The sequence below is a fragment of the Patagioenas fasciata genome, chromosome 3, assembly GCF_037038585.1.
Source record: "Patagioenas fasciata isolate bPatFas1 chromosome 3, bPatFas1.hap1, whole genome shotgun sequence".
Taxonomy (NCBI): Eukaryota; Metazoa; Chordata; class Aves; order Columbiformes; family Columbidae; genus Patagioenas; species Patagioenas fasciata.
Window position 1 is genome coordinate 52543618 of NC_092522.1, and position 19003 is coordinate 52562620.

The 19003-nt window shown below is 41.1% G+C and overlaps 1 protein-coding gene across 2 annotated transcripts in view; it reads left to right on the forward strand.

Moving 5' to 3' along the window:
- PDE10A (phosphodiesterase 10A) overlaps positions 1–19003 on the forward strand; it is a 385360-nt gene that overhangs the window by 35915 nt on the left and 330442 nt on the right. The window lies entirely within an intron of this gene.

Below are 19003 nucleotides of genomic sequence, written 5' to 3' on the forward strand. Positions count from 1 at the left end.
GTGGTCAGTTTTGCAAAAACTTCAGAAAGATTTTTAATGTATAATTTTGAATTGTGAAATCTTTTGAGGCATTAAAGTGGTAGAATAGTAATCTATATACCCCTGAAGATAATTATTCTAGACAAAACAATTAAAAATATCCCTATAGTTTTAAAGCTTTTTTTTTTTTTAAATTTTTACGAACATACATTTCAAAGTCAACTTTTCACTCTGCGTGTGTATGTCATTGCCCTCTACTGGACAGATTTAGAATAATTTTTCGAGCGATTCTGCCTGTTTGCTTGGAGCCTATGCTTATTACTTCAGCGTAATCGGAAGAGGGATGCCTTCACACTCTAAGTATTAAACAAACATATGGAAATATCTCTGTAAGGTGGGTAGGTTTGTCTTTGTGTTCTGTGCCGTTAGCCATTAGTTTTCTGTTTTTAATTTGTAATGAAATTCTCTTACAAAACTGGTGTTTTGAGACCTTTGTTTATTTTGTGGGAAGTTACGCAAGGTAAGACTGTTTATGCTTCTTATGAGCAATCACTTATATGGGATGGATGAGGAAAATTCTGTTTTGGCTTGTAAAATCTCCCAAACATTTGATAAAATAACAGGATTCTGAAAATTACATTCACAGTGAAAATGTAACTGAAATGAGCAATGTACTCCCGTTGTAGTTCATGGCTAGGTCAATGTAATATATTCTGATCCTGAAAATGTTTTTAATGAACAGGGTTAGAATGGATAAATAACTAAAAAGAACTGTCTCACTGTTTCCATGTTGCAGTTTGGGGGCTTGATCCTGCCTTTTGCCCAAAGAGTTGAAAACAAGCCCCTGTTTACTGACAGCTCCGGCAGGAGCAGCTCTTTTTTGATTAGATGTTTGTGCTTTATTGTTGGCTGGCTTTCTGCTGTTAACTGAACCTTGCTGGGAGCTGGTATCATTTCATACTGAGGAAGGACAAGACTTGACTCTCTGCTGCTTTGCATGTTTGGGTTCTGGGTTTTTTTTGGGAGGAGATGTGGGAAACAAGCACACATTGCACCTCTCATTTAGTGAGGGCTGCTGCACTGTGCAGCTTTCCGTGCAGGACGGGAAGAGCGGGTTTGCTGAGAGTGGGAGGAAGGTGGCAGCTGTCACTAGCAAGTGGTGTTTGGCTGGATACCTTGTTTGGGAAAGCTTTTCCCCCCATCTGCTCACCCACTTGATAGCTGTCCCCTTCTGTGGCTAGATGGATATCTAAACACACTAAGTGGAGAAGAAAATACTGCTGCTTCCTCCAAAGGCAGTAAAGCTGAACTTTTAGCATATGACCACATGGAGAATGTTTGGTTAAACAGAAGGAAAGGGGAAGAAGCAGGTATTATATGATACATAAGGATCTAAATAAAGTTTGGAGGGTGACAGGCAGAGATGAAGAAGGAAGCGCCAGGCTTGCTGAGTGAGGATCTACTAGTGGAACTACTTCAGGGCTGGTTTCAGGCCTCCTGTGTGTAGTGTTTTGATGTTGACCTTGAGCACAAAAGTTGGGAGTAATGATGAAATTGGATGATGGTGGAAAGTTGAGAAGTGATGTAAATGCAGAGGGGGGTTAGGCTATCACACGGAGAAAAGCAGACTATCTAGAAGGCTTCAATAACGGTAGAAATGGAGTAAGATTTAATGATGCAGAGAGCAAGGTCATATTTGAAGTTTCTTTCTGGCCCTCTTCTCATCGAGTAGGTATGTAACAGATACAGGTCTGCAGACATAACTGTCTGAGATAATCAGCACAGTTCATTTTAGAGCAGAAATTGATTGTAATAAATTTAATGGTATGCTGCTGCCAAACTGCCATGACTTGGTTTGTAGCAGATTTTAGCAGTGGTGTATCATCTTTTGAGTTGTGTGGTTTTATGCATGTCCTCTGTATTTACTTACAGTTTTACACTCATAAGCACCAAATGCAATAGTAAAGGAACATGGGAAAGCTATTTATTCTTGAGACAGTGTGTGCAAGAAACATGGCATAACTTTCAGGTGGCAGAAAGCATCTTGAAGGTCTTCAGTGTTCCCTTTCATTTACCTCTTTGGAGCTTGGGAAGAGACTTGGATACCAGATATTAATGAGGCTACACTGCGTGTCTTGGTGATTCTCTGTTGACTGAAAGTCTGAGTGAGTTGAGCCTTCAGGGATTGTTTTCAGTTGTATACTGCATTTTGAAGTTTGCTGGCTGATAGAAAAGTAGATCAGGAGGCAAAGAAACATGACCTTCATGTTTGCCATCTGTGGCACTGGCAACAAAAGGAGGAGGCTCAACATCTCAGCAATAGAAGAGGCATACTGTTAAATGATACACAGAATGGAAGCTTCACCTGGACTTTGGACAATCCTTGCTGGTTTTGCTAAAGTATTTTAGAACAGCAATATGCTATTATGGCAGGAGTGCTAAGAAGCAATATGGAAACAGATCTGCACTGAGTCACCTATAAAGTGACATGTAGATGTGTCCAGTTTGCCAATGTTCATCAGAAGTTGTGTATTTTAAGATATGTATGAATGTGCACTTAGTACTGTCTAAACAGAAACATCTAGATAGAGCTTAATCTCATTGAGATTTCAGAAATAACTTTTTTTACTAGCATTTTAGAGCATGATGAATTTGGATATTCAATAAAACAAATTAACATAATGGTTTGCATACAGGAGATGTAGCTTTTAGACAAGACATCAGGTTATAAATGAAACTCATCTGCATCTGGCCAGGAAGCACTATGTTTGCATATATAATCTGACTCACTCACTACCAGTGCTCTAGCCCTTACTATGTTATGCCATTGAGAGGGAAAATAGCTTGAAACAGTCATGAAGTATTTTTAGCTTGCATTTAGCAAGGGATAGGATTGAAAGGAAAAAGAAAACTAAGGGCAAGAGAAAAAAATTGTGTTGTTTCTCTGCATTAAATGTTTGAATGCTATATCACAGTGTCATATATAGGACAGAAGCTGGTGCTGGATTAGTGCTGGAACCTGGAAGAAGTTTACCACATAATCTTGAGTGGTTTGTTTTGGGGTTTGTTATGTTTTTGGTTTTTTGTTTTTTAAGCCAAGAGTAAGTCATATCAGCACTGGATGGTTTTGGACCTCTTCTCCTTCCAGAGTGTGTCAGACAGCAGAGAACTGGAAGGTGCCTCTGAGAATGGAGTGGTAGTGAAGATCAGGAGGGCAGGTAATGGCTGAAAACACACCGGAACAGCAGAAGGGGATTCCATAGGCAGCATGATAAAATTGTAACAAACTCATGGGTATTGTCATACAGACACAAAGTGCATGGAAGGATCTTTGTGGATGACTCCCATCGCTGTCCAGGCTAAATATTTCATGCCTGTCATAAATGTGAGACTGTAAGTCCAGGGATGTTCCAAATACATCAGAGTTAAGTTCAGGAGATGGGGGAGCATTTGTTCAAGAATTTACCACCCACATCCCTGAAAAAGTTATTTTAAGATCTATTGATGAACAAAAGGTAATTAAGTAACTTAAAGATAACTTGAAGTTATTTACTAGCTTCACTAGCAAATGTGATGCCCTTTCTTCTCACTCCATGGAATGAGTGAACAAACACTGGACTTCATCACAGCTGATGTAAGCTCTGAAGGAAAAGAATTGGGATGCAACAGTACAACTTCTGAGCATGTTGGGATTAGCCATGTAGGAGAAGCAGTTAGATATGGAGCTGTCTCAGGCAAGGATCAAAGAGCAACAGGGGCTATCCAGATAAATGTATCCTTCATGTTGTGAGGCTGGGCTGGGGTCGAGGCCAGCAGAGACAGTGAGGATGCTGGCTAGAGCAAAAGAGTGATTCTGGGATACTGGACATAGTGGTATTGAGGTTGAAATGTGTGTAGGCTACCATTTATGAGGGATGGCTAAATACAGAAGACAGCTGGTTATCAAAGGACTTTGCAATTCGCTGAAGGGTAACTGCAAACATCTTGAAATGGCAAGGGCTTCAAATAAACCCATGCTTTCTTTCCTTCTCAGGCAACCTCCTAAGTACGGTTTGAAAATACAATTTTCCTATCTAAACTTTGTGTTTCACAAGCTCCATTTATAGCAGCCTTACTTCTGCCACTCCAGGAAATCCAATACTCTGCCTGGAGGATTTGGAGGAAGAGCATGGGCTCTTCCAACTGTCACGGAGGCACCCCGAAGTTAGTTTAGGCGGACAAAAGGGTCCAAAACAAACTTCTATTTGGTAAAAAAGGTGCAGCAGAATAACCAGTGGGAAATGGGGGTTTAGCTCTCCAATACTGACATAAATACAGGTTCAAGTGTCAGTCTAGGTAATTATTAAGGTGCAGCAAATAATAACAATGGAGATCCACAGTGTGCATACACGTGGCTCACCAAAAACAATGCCAGAGTCGTCCCTGACTCTGGGAAAAGTATATACTTGTCTGAATCTGGCAGGGAAGTATTAAAGAAAATACACATGCTTATACTTAAGCATGGAATAAGCACCCACCCAAGTGGTGAGGAATTATTTCACTCGCCTACACGTGGAGATGAGGCAAACAGCGTCTCAGTCCCGGGAGGGCTCTCAGCAGCAGCATTTGGCCCACGCTCCGAGAAGTCCACACAACAGGGGCAGCGAAACCTCAGCAGGAGGGGTCCCGTTTATAAAACCTTGTCAGATCTGACTGTGGGCATTCCAGAAGCTTCTCTGTGCCCCCACTCTGGCTGTGGGGTGCCCTGAAGCTTCTAAGCACCCCCACTCTGGCTGTGGGCGCCCAGCGGCTCTTTGGCACCTCTGCGCCCCCACTCCTTCTCTCTCTTAACGACCCTGGCCAACGGGCTCTGGGGTCAAACAAAAGAAGCTGTTACCCCCATTGTAGGAAAGGGTGGGGATGTGTCTGCACCTTCCATATCGAAGGAAAAAGGCGGGGCGGGGGGGGGGATGTTCATCTGCCACATCAATATAAGAAGCACATGGACCTGTTGGAGTGAGTCCAGAGGAGGGCTAGAAAGATGATTGGGGGCTGGAGAAACTCTCCTATGAAGACAGGATGAGAGAGTTGGGGTGGTTCAGCCTGAAGAAGAAAAGGTTCCAGGAGATCTGATATAATGGCAGCCTTCCAGTACCTAAATGGGACCTACAAGCAAGTTGGAGACGTAACTTTTACAAGGGCATGTAGTGATAGGACAAGGGCTGATGGCTTTCAACTGAACGAGGGTAAATTTAGATTTGGTATAAGGAAGAAATTCTTCACCATGAGAGCAGTGAGGCACTGGAACAGGCTGCCCAGAGAAGCCGTGGATGCCCCATCCCTGGAAGTATTCAAGTCCAGGCTGGATGGGGCTTTGAGCAATCTGGTCTAGTGGGAGGTGTCCCTGCCCATGGCAGAGGGGCCAGAACTAGAGGATGCTTGAGGTCCCTTCCAAACCAAACCATTCCATGAACACAAGGAATCAGTGTTTTCGGTATAAAGGAGTATAAACTTTTCTGTTTTGAACAAATAATACAGTGGTTGTTGCTGTGCTAAATTCAGTCACGCAGGTACTGAGCAAAATTTTCTGTCTGTCTCTCATTTACTAGTGAGGAATGTCACTATCATTTTTAAACATGTATCTCTGTTTTTTTTAAAAGGCAGCACTATTCTGACCAGTGTTAGCTTGATTTCTTCTTTTCTAAATCAGTCTATGGAAAGTAAAGGTTATGGCCTGAGTAAAATCTTAATGATACACAGAAAACATGTTCAAGTGACATGCCCATGTAATCTTCATAAAGTCCATGCTATAAATGCCAAAAAATCAGGGTCACCTCAAATAATTTAGATTAGAATCTCTTTGAACTGTGTGGCTTGTTTTGGAGCCAATATCCTGCTTTTCTTATGAGCAAGGAAATCCTGCTGATGTCAGTATAATTCCAGGCATGCATGCTGGAATAGCAAAGAGAAAATTCATCGTGTTGATTTGGATTGGAGAACACTATTCATCTTGCCTCTGCAGTTCCAGGACTCTGGAACTTGCCTTCTTTGTTGGTTAAAAATATTTGGTGATCTTGCAGTCACTCTGGGGAAGAAACTTGTTCAACAGGATTTTGGATGGGACTAACCATATACACCACACAGCAACAAATGGGTGGAGTGCCAGAAAGCAGCTTTTATTTTGGTTTTCTTTCCATAGATGGCAAGTTGGCAGAATTCTTTGCAGAGCCATTATTTTAGATGCTGCTGGAATTCTGTTCAAATACTGTAAAAAGACTGCCTTGCAGATTTTGTTGTTGTTTTAAACAGGAAAGAAAACCCACTTAGTTAAAGCACCGGACTTGTGCATAAAAAGAAAGGTGAGTGTCATTATTCCTAATTCACAGCTCAAGGAACTGAAGCATAGGGAAATGAACCTGGCTTGCCCAAGATCATGAAGCACAGAGAATCAGGTAGAGTGGTAGAACCAGGAGCTGCTTTTTTACTCTGAAGCAACACTCAGTCCATTAGAGAGTAAGGCCTTGGTAGCAGCCCTACTGTCACTAGGTTCATTTAAAGATATGGAAACTTCTCTTGCAAAGACCTGCTTAAATCAAACTTTTTTGAAATGAACACTTTGGGTTTAGTTAGCATAATATGAGAGAAACAATCCAGGGTTTCTGCTAATGCATAAATGTATACTAGAGCACAGCTTCATTGAAATGTGCTGGAAAAGACTAAAGCCAATAGCAAATGTACAGTCTTCCAAAATATTTAATGTATGAAACATTTGAGAAGAAAAGAGGGAGGGGTGATAGCTGTTCATGGCCCTCTTTTTTACCTCTGTAGTAATTTCTGGAATGACTTTGCATACTGTTTGACTGTAAATTCAAATTTAAAGTAAAGTTACAGCAGCGGTGTCAGCCATGTTTATGGCTCTGGCACACAGTGTTCTTAGTGGTGGATTTTTTTTCATGTGTTTGGATTGCTGAGGCTTTAGAGTCCTTATGCTCTGCATCAACAGATTGCAGATGAGGAATTGGCTGTGGTCTTTTCCAGCAAAATCTGTAATGATTATTTCTTTTATATGTTTTTTATTTTGGTAGAATGCTTATCTATTCAAAAGTTAAGGTTCCCATAGCAATGTTAACATGGCCACGTTGCACATATGCAGTATTTTCAATAACTGTTAATTTATGCTCTGTTATATATCTTAAATGTGGCTGAATTACCGTTGCTGTGGGAACCTAAACTTTTGAGCCTCCTGACTTCTTTGCCTAGCTTAAAGCCCAATTATAAAATTTTGCGCTGTAAAAATGGTGCTAGCATTGAACTCCCTTCTACGTCTCCTGAGAGCTGGATATGTTAGAAAACAGTGGGCAAATCTGAAAGAGATTCTGAATGTATTCTCAAGTAAAGAGGTTTAAATACTACTTCTGTCTAAGCTACTTCCTCTAGAGCAGATAGCACAATAGCTGCACAGTCCAGGGTATGCCCTCAGTTCCTGCAGAAATCAAGTTCTGATACAGCAGGTACATACATCTGCCAACATTTACCTCTGCAGGCAGGGCTTTTTATGGTGTGGGTCAGGACCGTCCTTGGCAGCAATTTCTGACCATGTGAATGCAGAGGAGAAGGCGTTCAATGGCATGGATAGTATTTTCATATCCTGTGATGAGGTACATCTAGCAGCAGTAATATTTGTAGCATGCTCTGGAAAACCCTTGATGTACTTATGATTTCCTTTATGGACTTCTGTGTAGATGATTCAAGGGAACGGTTAGCCATAGTTCTTATAAGTGAATGCAGATTCTTCTTGAATCTAGACAGTAGAGATCTCCAGTTGTGCAATGAGATCTTCCGCACTGTTCCTTCCAGTAGCACTGTGGTTTAAGGATTCGCCTGTATGAGGAAAATTGATTGGCAGGACTGTTCTCGTTTAGCTATTAGGGTATAATTTAGCTGTTCCAGAATAACTCCCACATATGGATGAAATATTCCAAAATAAAAATGATTTTATTCTATAACAATTATTTCACTTTGGAAATGGAGTAATTATCCCAGAATAAAATAATCACTCTACTTCGAGAGCAGAATAATTATTATAGAATCAGAGTTGCTTATTTTGGACTAGTTCATGAGCACCAGGGAGCTGTTATAGGGAAGTTATTCTACTTTATTGGCCCGTTCTAGTGTTACAAGTGAATCCTGGTCACACTGTGCAGCTGGTGGTCTTGACATTGTGTTGGGGACCATATGTACTGCAAAGAGGGGTTTTGGTCACATAACCAAAGGCTTCAGGTTAAAAAACCATCTTAGTGCAGTAAGTCATTGAGCTCTATGGGTGTTTTCAGTGGTTGATTATTAGTACAGTGATTCAGAAATAGTTGATTTAAATAATGTGTCTGTTGCTAGCATGACAAAAGGCTTCTTGGGGTTTTTAATACAGAGAAGCCCTGCTGGTGGGGCTTGTCCAGGGCCAAAGGGTCAGAAATTGAAACTGTGCTCAAGTGAGAATGAAACTGTGCCTGTAGGAGGTTGGTCAGGCAATGGAAGAGGCTAGAGAGTGGACAGAGGGGGTATCATGTCCCACACAGAGGTATGGGTGGCGGGACAGGTAACTCAGGTTTGTCATTTGCCTTGGTTGGAAAACAGTACACCCAATACTTATGGTCCGTAAACAAAAGGCTTTTATTTTTGCAGATTGGCCTAGTTGGCAAATTATTTGATGGCAGAAGGATTTATGCGATTTAAGTTCAGTTGGTAAACATAAAAAGTTTGCAGCACATGTGGGGTGGTAAATCTTATGTTACTATACTATTTATTAAAAAAGAAAGCAAAATAATAGAAGTATAGGAAAGAAACAAAAGAGAGAGAGGAGGAAAGAGATATCGCTATCCTTATGGCTCCGCATTGTGTATGATGGCATCCATTGTCTCAGATCCAGCGATGTGCAGTGTCCTCCAGTGTCTTGTTCAGTTCCTGTGGTGAGAGTGCTGGGTGGCGTGGTCCTCAGGATGGTGGGTGTGTGCCAGTCCAGGGATTGCACAGGTAGGCTTCTTATAGTCCTCTGGATTGCCTGCTTGCACAATCTTTCGGCTTTTGTGCAGGCATCACTGGGGGGTGATTGTGAAAGATGGAAAAGTCCTGAAGGGTCTCGGGCCACCTTGAAGGGTCTTGGCAGTCTGGAGTCATGCTGAGCCTATCAGAAGACGGGGCCACGTGCCCTTCAACATGTCCCCCACCTCCTGCATAAGCCAGTTGGACTTTGTCTGTGTCTGTTAGCTTGTCGTTGGTACGTAAATCACAATTCACCTTATCTTGAATGTCCCATCTCCAGCGACTAGGGGTGTCCCATCTCCTGCAGCTGGATGAACTGGTTTTGCCACAATGTTTGAGACATTACCCTTTCAGGGGGTTTGCTCTTTATTAGGGTCTTCAAATCAAGGTGTCCAGGAGCCTACCCCAGGTGTAACCAAACCAGGCTGTCCTTCCCAGGAGAGGAAGGGTGGCCGGGTCTCATGGGGGCTCTGGCAGACACCAGCCCGAGCTCAGACGGGTGTGTGGCTGAGGTGGGAGCAGGAAGCCTCGGGATGCCGACGTCTGAAGGAAACTTGACATATTTCCAGAGTCAGTGCGGTTCACTGGTGACGTCACACAATCACTGTCACCTAGGAAATGAAACACGTTCCCATGGCAACCCCAAGGCTCCGGTATTACTCAGCTTCAAAATGTTGACAGTTGGAAAAAGGCCTCTTCAGATACCACCCCCCACCCCAAGGGTTTCTGTTTTTTTTTCTCCCCCTTGATAAATGTGTTTTGTTGTTTAATCTGAAACAGTCAGGGGAAAGGCATATATTTAACTCAAGATGCTTAGTGGAAATAAACCTTTGGAAGAAAAAACCAAACAAACAAAAAGCAACAAAGAAAACCCACAGGATGTTTTACTCACTGAAATACTCCACTGCCTCCTAAAATAGTTCCAGATCCTGTGAAGGTAATTTTAATGAAGTGTTTGGCACTTCAGTTGGCTTAAATCATCAGACAGCTCCTGAAATTATGTTGCTGGATCCTTTTACATAGTTTGAATCACTCTGAAAGTCTTCAGCTGTAAACTGTTGCTTTGTTTTGTAACCATATAAATAACTGGGAAATGAAACCTTCATTTTATGATAGCATGAATGAAGACAGGCTTGCTATTTGCTGCCTTCAGGATTTCTTCAGTATTTATTTCCCATGCTCTTTTTCCTTCAGTTACCTATCCAGATCTTCTTGTAGGTCCTACTGGCAGCACCTGTGCACACATGGATGCTGCTTCTTCCCAAAGCAATAGGTATGGACTGGTAAATCCCGAAATCAGTTATTTGTGGCAAAAAGGACCATGCTTCTTGCTGAGAAACTCACTGACAGCAATGAGGGCTTCTGACCCCAGAACGTGCTGCTGTTTCTGTGGGGATATGTCCCACACCTGCGTGACCTCAGTGGGGTTGCATGGGAGGGAGGAATCTGACACAGGCGTTCTAAGCCTGTTCAGGTGTCTTTTCTTGTTATCTCAAGTCTTGTCAGTGTTGACAGTGCCTCTGAAATTCATGTTTTCTGCACATTTTCATCAGGATTCCCCTTTTCTTTATACTGAATTCTTTACTGAAAATACTAGGACCAACCAATGAGGAACATAATTTCTCTCTTATGGATAGTAGTACTTTTCTGTACTACTTGCTGCCAGCTATTTCTCCACCTTTTTAATACCTCCAGCAGTTGTTTTCTTCCATTGATGAATTATTTCTGATGTATTGCATCAAACACTTTTCAAGTAGACAAGAAGTACAACCTCTGTGGTTTTGTTTAGTTTTGTTGTTGTTTGTTGTTTTTTTTTTTTCTAGAAGATTACTTTTAAAAAGGTCTGTCAAGTTAGATGAGCACAATCTATCCTTATCCTGTTTTCTTTTCAGCTTCATGTATTCTTTTATACTTTGAGATCTGTTGTAAATCCTTGTGTGTAACATTCCAAGGCTTCTTGGATCCTTCCTTCTTGTCCCCCTCTGTTCTCTGATGTATCCCTGTGCCTGAATTCATTAGGAAGATACAGAGCTGAACCAGCAGTTTTAGCCTTTGAATCTTTCAAAGACCTAGCATGGTTACCTGTGCCTTTCCTCTGTGTGTACTGACACATCTGTGAGTACACTGAGCTTTTGGCTTGCTTGCAAAATTTGTTTCCATATCTTCATTCTCTTTAGTCATCCTGGCATAACAGGCATGTTCATTATCATACTTATTGGCCACTCAGACACAAAGTTCACTTAGATTTGAGACCATACCTGTGTTAGTTTTTGTACTGTGCCACCTGCAAAGTGTCCCTTATTTTTCTGTCTTTATTCTCTTAGTAATATGTAGAAAATAACCTTGCGCTGTGCCCCTCTCCCTCCTCCTAGCCTTCCCTCCACCCCCAGCATATAGCGAAGTACAACTTGGATTGATTTTTGATATTTTTCACTTATCCTTTCCCTTCCTGATCTCTGGTATTAAGAAGATCACATTCCTTGACATTTCCCCCTATTTTCTACTACTTGGTAGGCTTTCTACCTATTCTTAGTATCCTCCTTCAGGTAGTTATTCATCTGCTAGATCTGATACCACTTAACACACTTTGTCCTAATTATGGAAATATAATTTCAGTATTTATACCCTGGTTACCCCTGACTTGGAGAAGTTCCAGACCAGCCTCACAGTCAAGTCCTCAACATCCTCAATCCATCTGATTGTGCTAATGGAGTTTATCAAAGCTTTCTGTCTTCCTTGTAGAAATCCATTGTGGACTTGTTTTCTTTGTATGTCTAGTTAATTTAAACAGGGACCTTTTGTGATCCTTCTGTCCAAGGTCATATTCTACATCTAGTTTTTCTATAAAGTCCTTACTGCTCACCAAAAGCAAATCTGAATTTGCTTTTGTTATTGCATTGAATAGCTGAGGAGGTCAGAGTAGCTGATTTTATCTGTCATCTTTAGCTCCCTAATTGTATGAGAAAAAGGTTTATTATTGTTAATATTATTACTCCTTGCTAATGCTGTTGAATAAAACCTATCATTTTACTGTGAGATGTTGCATTTATTTCACTGTAAAATGCTGAAATTAAACTTCTGATGTAGTCTGAAAGAAAGCACTCTGGAATACCTCATGATTTTCCATTTGGTGAAATTTTGTGTGCTCATTACAAGTATTAAAGTTTACATGTAGTATCACTTCATTCTGGGTCAACTAAGATTCAGTAATATATGAACAAAAACAGATGGTGATGACTGTACATTGAGAAGCTGTGGGCTGTTGCAGTGTTTCACTCTGTGCTAAATCTACTGCTACCTTCAAAGGGCATCAGGATTTCTCCCTTGATGTTTTACATATGTTTTTCTGAGGAATCTTTCATCTGGAAGCGTAAAGGTATTTCAGTACCTACCTCACTCTTAACTCTGTTTGTAAGGTTGATATTGGCAACACACCCATCAACTGCTGATTCAGAAGGTGCTGACTAACCTAAGCACTGTCAGGTAGTCGCTTGGCTATGACCTCAAGTCAATTGAGATGTGAGGTTGTAGAGAAGTGGAATGACAGTTTTGTCACAAGACCCACTGGAAAGGATTAAACCTTCACAAAGAAAATAGAAAATCTTATCTGAGAATTTGGTTGTGTTTGTGTAGCGTAATGCTCAGAGATGGCTTGAAATAGATCTTAGGTTTCTAACTACCTTGAGAGATCTCAAGCACCAGTAGATCAGGACAAGCTTTCTCTTGGACACTGATCAGAACTTTGTGGGAAGATGGAGTTGTAACAAAAAAGAACAGCAGAACTGCAAGGTGTATTCCTCCATCAGGTACTTAAATGCAGATATCCAAGGTAATGTTAAACACTGATTCTAGAAGGGATATTTTTTCCCCAGCATTCATTAAAAACTATAAATGTTAAACTATTTGAACAGAAGTCAGATATTTGAGGAGAGATTCAGGGACCAAGGCACAGGCATGAATATAATGTAGGTTTAGATCTCCTGTGGTACCTGAGACATTGGCAAAGAGATGGCCGATACAATGCAGGGTGTATGGAAGACCCACCCTCTTCTAGGGCACCAGCTGAAAGGCAGACTGAATACCTTATGACTTCTAAAATGTTCATGCATACCTAAGTTTAAGCACTTGAGTCCCTCTCCAAGTAGCTCTGTGGATCTTAGGCTTTACCCTTTGGTGTCACTGCTCTGTTGGATGCTCATTGGTTGAGTCCGTTCATGCAAATGACTAAGTGTGCAAAAGCTGTGCTTGCAAGTTTCATTTTCCTGTCCTTTCCTCAAACAATAAGCTTTTCAGGTGCTATGAGAGCTATGAGTCCTTCCTGTTCTACCTGACAATCCTTATTCTTCTTCCAAAGGAAGATCCTTCTCCAGAGCTCATCAAGGAAAAGGAGAGACTGTGATAAGGTCATTGGTTCCTCTTTCCTGAACTTGACAGAAGCGTAAGGGATTAGGGATCTAATTTTTATTTTATTTTTGTAAGCTTCTCCAAGATAGAAGAACACTTTTTTTCCTTCACTTCAACCTCGCCCCGTTCCACATGTTTTTCATTAGCCTTTTTTTTTTCCTCCCCCTGGGTCAACACCCTGTCTCTGGTTACTCTATAAGGTGTCTCTCCATAAGTCTATGTAATCATTGGAGGGCAGAATGTCCTGCAAGCTTAGCAGACAGTGCTGTTTCTGAGTAGTGAGTCATAGTTTGCAGACTGATCACGGTGAAGACCAATAAGATATTAGAGAACAGGGAGATTAAGGGGAGAGAAAAAAAAAAAAGGTTGCTGAGCAACAACATGACATAAGCATGGTTACAATCTATTTTTACAGCAAGAAGGTTGCAGAAGACTATAGAAAACATTTATTTTCCAGATCCTTATTCATATCTGTGGGATGACAGTAGCCTGAAGGGACGAAATACTGTACTCACTTGGCTAGTAGCTTCACCCTTATAATTGCCTCACTGTCTGGCCAGGAGCTGGCAGCAGATTAGAAGAGAATAGTCATGTACAATGGTCATTCCACAGTTTTTGAGGGAAAAAGCCATGGCTATAGCACAAGTAGATAGAGTAGAGAAGCACAAATGCCAGGAACATCCACAACTCACTTTTTCCACACTCATAAGATATGTGAAATGTTTGTACTTTTTAAAAAGTCCAAAATGTGTCAACATAAATTTTCTTTGGTCAGCCAAGATGTCTTCCATATATCTTGTTCTGTGCTTGAGACAAGGGGGGGTGAGCATCTTTTTCAACTTTTCTTTTCACACACCTTCCTGATCCCCTAGGAGCAATTGTGCCCTCACGCCCCGATTTTATGTCCAGAATGGGCTATCTGTAATCATGCCATTTGTCACCCTTTTCTGTGGGGACATTCCAGAGCAGTCAGGACGGAGAGTCACATCCACTCATCACAGTGTGAAGATCACAAGTTTGATTAGCTGGAGTCCTGAAATCAAACAGAGCCGTGCCAGTTATGGCTTCTTCAAAGGAGATTGGTTGACCTTTTTGTCAAGAGGTGTATTGCAAACAATTGAAATATCCTACAGTTTCAAAATATTGATGATCTACCAACCATGCTAGCATGTCTCTTGCTTAGTTTGGCATTGGACAGAGAAGCAAAGTCATAAGGTAGGAAGAAAGCAGAAAAAATTACGAGCAGAAGCAGATGTGGCATGAGTTAAAAAATATTTAATCTAAATTTACTATAAAAATTTTAACTCTTTGGAGGCTAAGAGAGAACTACCTTGCACAGTGTCAGCATTCCTTTATAAAGTTTTTCATCACTAGAAACCTATGAAGTAGTTTCATAGGAACTTGTTCATAAAGTTTCAGTTAAAGGTGGCTCTGCAAAAACAACATTAAAATCTTACCCTGTCCCATTCTAAAAGTGTTGCTATTGGCTTGTGAGGGTTGTTTTTTGTTGTTGTTGTTGTTTTTTTCTTATTCTTTAAAAATGAAGATAAATATAAACTTTCAAATTCCAGGTTTTGAAGTCTACAGCTGAAAAAGCCACTATCAGATTTTTTGTTGCTTTTCCTTTATACTTCTCTTTTCCCTTGTCTTCCATTTGAGCTCCTCATTACTGAGAAGGCTTTAAAAAATTGTGAGGTATCAGTTATGAACTCCACGCAAGATATATTACTAAGTTTGTAAACAAGCAATGTCTTTTAGTTTGCCTGTGGCAAATGCCCTCAATCAAATGAACCCATCTGTGTAAAATATTTTTCATAAATTTTTAATGTACCTGAAACAGGAAGAGTATTTCTCTCTTGAGATGAATTTTGAATGTGTTTTGTTTTTCCTCTGGTTTAATTTTTATGGATGCCTTTTCAATATTAACACACTTCAGCAGTATAGTCCTTCTCAATTATGATTTACTGTAATTCCACACAAATTTTTTCTCCTCAGTTTTGCTGATTATTTCTGACTTTGGATCAAACAAAATACCCTGTTAATTCTAGAGTTACTTTTTGTAATGGCATCCCATATAATTTGTTTCCTTTGAAAAATAATTTTTTAAATGCCATTGACTTGCTATTGCGTGGATTCCCACATTACTCTATGTGCCTGAGGACACATGTCTTTGATTATGCATTTGGGAATTTGGATCACAGTTTAATAACTAGTCCTTTTGTTTCAAGTAACAATAATATACATATAAATACATTGTAATGCTCTTTGTTTTGTCTCTCACGCAACTGTTTTCTTTATATTCTAACATTTGCTGCCATCCTGTGGTACATGGAGGGAGGCACACATACACTAAGGTTGATAGAGTAACATACATGGAGAATGTTTAAGCATACAGGGTCAAGGAAGCTGTACAGGTGTTGAGATGAGAAAATGCAAGCAAATAGTCTTCACTTGTTGATAATTTGAGCAGTGTAGTGTGCATCTTTTTCTCACAGATACCAGAAGGAAGGCTTATGTGTCACTGCAAGAATGGAGAATAGTTTTATGTACCTCCACTGAAGATGCTAAGGAAACCTGAGGGTTGGGTTTGTGGGATTTCTTTCTATTTGTTTGTTTGTTTTTCCAGAAGTCTTCTTTAAAAAAAAAAAAAAAAATCTCAAACACTTTCCCTCCTCACTGCTTGGCTGTTACAGTAATAAATGCTTTTAGAGCTGCCAAGTGGTGAACTCTTGGGGAAGAAAAGAAAAAAAAAAAAAAAAGAAATTCCAGTGCTACAAAGAAGGGGACCTTTGTGGAAAGGCTGCTGAGCAGGAAATCCAGGATCTTATATGGGTTTGATCTGCAATGATGGGGCAAGCTTATGGCCAGATTTTGTGACAAAATAAGAAAGTAATAATACTTTAGATTAGCTGATATCTTACCAGCCCATGTACTTGAATTGATTGTGTAAGATTCAACAGGTCTGTCAGAGACTTGCCTGGATCTTTTCTGTCTTGTAGGGTAGTTACCTTTGAGAGCAGGATAAGTACTCTAAGCAAGACAGAGAACAGAAATGTTTCCATATTGCTCGTAACAATGAAGTTCTCTCAGAATCTGGAAGGACTTTCTGATTAATGATTTGGGTCTTTCTGACAGAGGGTTTGGGTTTCAACAAATCAGCATAGTCTGATGACAGACCTTTTAAAATAAAGACTCAGATCCGCTATAAAAGTGGTGTTTATATTCCTTTATATTTGCCACATACAACGTTTCACAGTTGTATGTGGCACTTATCATCTGAAACAGAAGAAATGCCTTGGAGGAAAACAGTGGAGGGTGACTCTTCTATCTTTGCTCACCTGCTCCCTCTCTGCACTTTCTGATGGTTCAGTCTTTACCTGATAGCTGCGACCAGCCTGGACAGAGCTTCCAGAGGTTTCTTACAAACTAGAAGAGATCAGAGAACCTCTTCTTGACTCCTTTATCATCTCTTGACCTAGTCAGCATTCCCCAGTCCCATAAAGCATTTCAGGATTAATAAATAGATGGGTTAATATAGACTCATACTGAATTGCTTTACAAGTATGTAAAAAATGAGATCAAAGATTTCTGAAGCTTGACAAGAAATACAAAATCCACAAATAGACCTGGGGTTTTTTTAGGTGTTGAAGTAGGCAGTGTAGAGGAAAGTGAAGTCTTGTCAAAATGGATCTACAAGTGTAGAATTGGATCTACAAGTGTGGGGAAACAAGGCTCAGTTTGAGTCTCCAACTGTTTGGCTCTACCTTCCAAGTTTCTGTTACTTGCCATTGATGTTTTCTGGTAAGATCTGTCTCCTTGGTCCTTTTGGCAAGCCAGATTTTTTCATATTGCTCTTTCCTTGCCTTTTCAAGGAGTAAGAGATTGTGAGGTCTTCCGGCAACGTAGGAGGCATCCAGATTTTCCCTCCTCTACTAAGAAAAGATAACTGAACGTGTAGTTGTTGTTGTTCTGTAATGAGTGCTGCTCGAAGCACTTGCTGCTTCTGAGCCTAGTGTCAAGTTGGCTGTCATGACTGGGAAAGGTTTTTTCTTTCCATTCTTCTAGGTGAAAAGGGTGGAGAGCAAAACCTTTTTTAGTTCTGGCAAAGCCTTGGTGAGGCTGTACATGTTAACAGTCCCACAGGAGACCCAAGACAGAGGGGCAGTGAGCTAACCCTCTAGGCAGACATAAGATGGGAAATACCATTCCAGGGGAAAATCCTCCTGGCAGCCATTTCCAAACATGTTACGGATAGAAAGGTGACTGGGAGTAGCTAGCATGGATTTATGAAGGGGGAGTCATGCTTGACCAGCTGGATGACTTTCTATGATGAGATGACTTGGATCAGTGGATGTGGGGAAAGCTTTTCAATGCTCATCTTGACTTCTAGCAAGGCTTTTGAAAATGTCTCTTATAATATCCTCATTGACAAGCTGATGAAATACAGACTAGATAAGCGGACGGTGACGTGGACTCAAAAGTGGCTGAATTGCTGAGCTTGTGGCCATTGGCATGGAGTCCAGCTGGTGTCCAGTCACTTGGTGTTCCCCAGGGATTGATACTGGGGCAAATACTATTTAACATGTTCTTTAGTGACCTGAATCATGGAACAGAGTGTAACCTCAACAAGTCTGCAGATGATACAAAACTGGGAGGAGTGGCTGATGCACCACATGGTTGTGCTGCAATTCAGAAGGGCTGGAAAAATGCGTTGACAAGAAGCTCATGAAGCTCAGCAAAGGCAAATGCAAAGGTCTGAGGCTGGAGAGGAGGAGATCCATGCAGCAGCATACGGTGGGAGCTGGCTGGTCAGAAAACAGCTTTGCAGAAATGGATCTGGCTTTTCTGGTGAACAAGTTAGACATGAGTCAGCAAGGCATCTTTGCGGCAAAGAAGGCCAACAGCATCCCGAGCTGTATTGGGGAGAGCATTACCAGCCAACTGAGGGAGCTGATCCTTCTCCTCTACTAAACTCTGGTGAGACACATCTGGAGTACCAGGTCCAGTTCTGAGTTTGCCTCAGCGAGTCAAGAGATGTGGACATGCTGGGGTGAAACCAGTGAAGGGCCATGAAGGTCGTTAACAGCTTGGGGCATTTGATGTCCGAGGAGACACTGAGAGAGCTGGGGGTGCTCAGCCTACAGAAGACTCAGGGATCTGATTGATATTTATACATTACGTGATGGGAGATTTAAAGAAGACAGAGCCACTTCCCTCTTAGCAGTGCCCACCAACAGAATGAGAGGCAAAGGACACAAACTGAAACACAGGAACTACTTTTTAAATGTAAGAAAAATATTTTTTAAATTTAAGTGATTGAACAGTGGCACAAGTTGCCCATAGAAGTTGTGGGTCTTCATTCCTGGAGATGTTAAAAACCCAACTAGACACAGCCCTGAGCAACATGCTGTAGCTGAACCTGCTTGAGCAGAGGGGTTGGACTAGATGATCTCTAGAGCTTCCTTCTACCTGTGACTGCTGACCTGAGTGACTGGCAAATACTGCTAGAAGCCCTTTCTCAGGGTGGGGCGTGCAGGGAAGGCAAGAGAGATTTAATGCTGTGGAAGAGAGTAGTTATGGAGCTATTAAGAAACATCGTTCG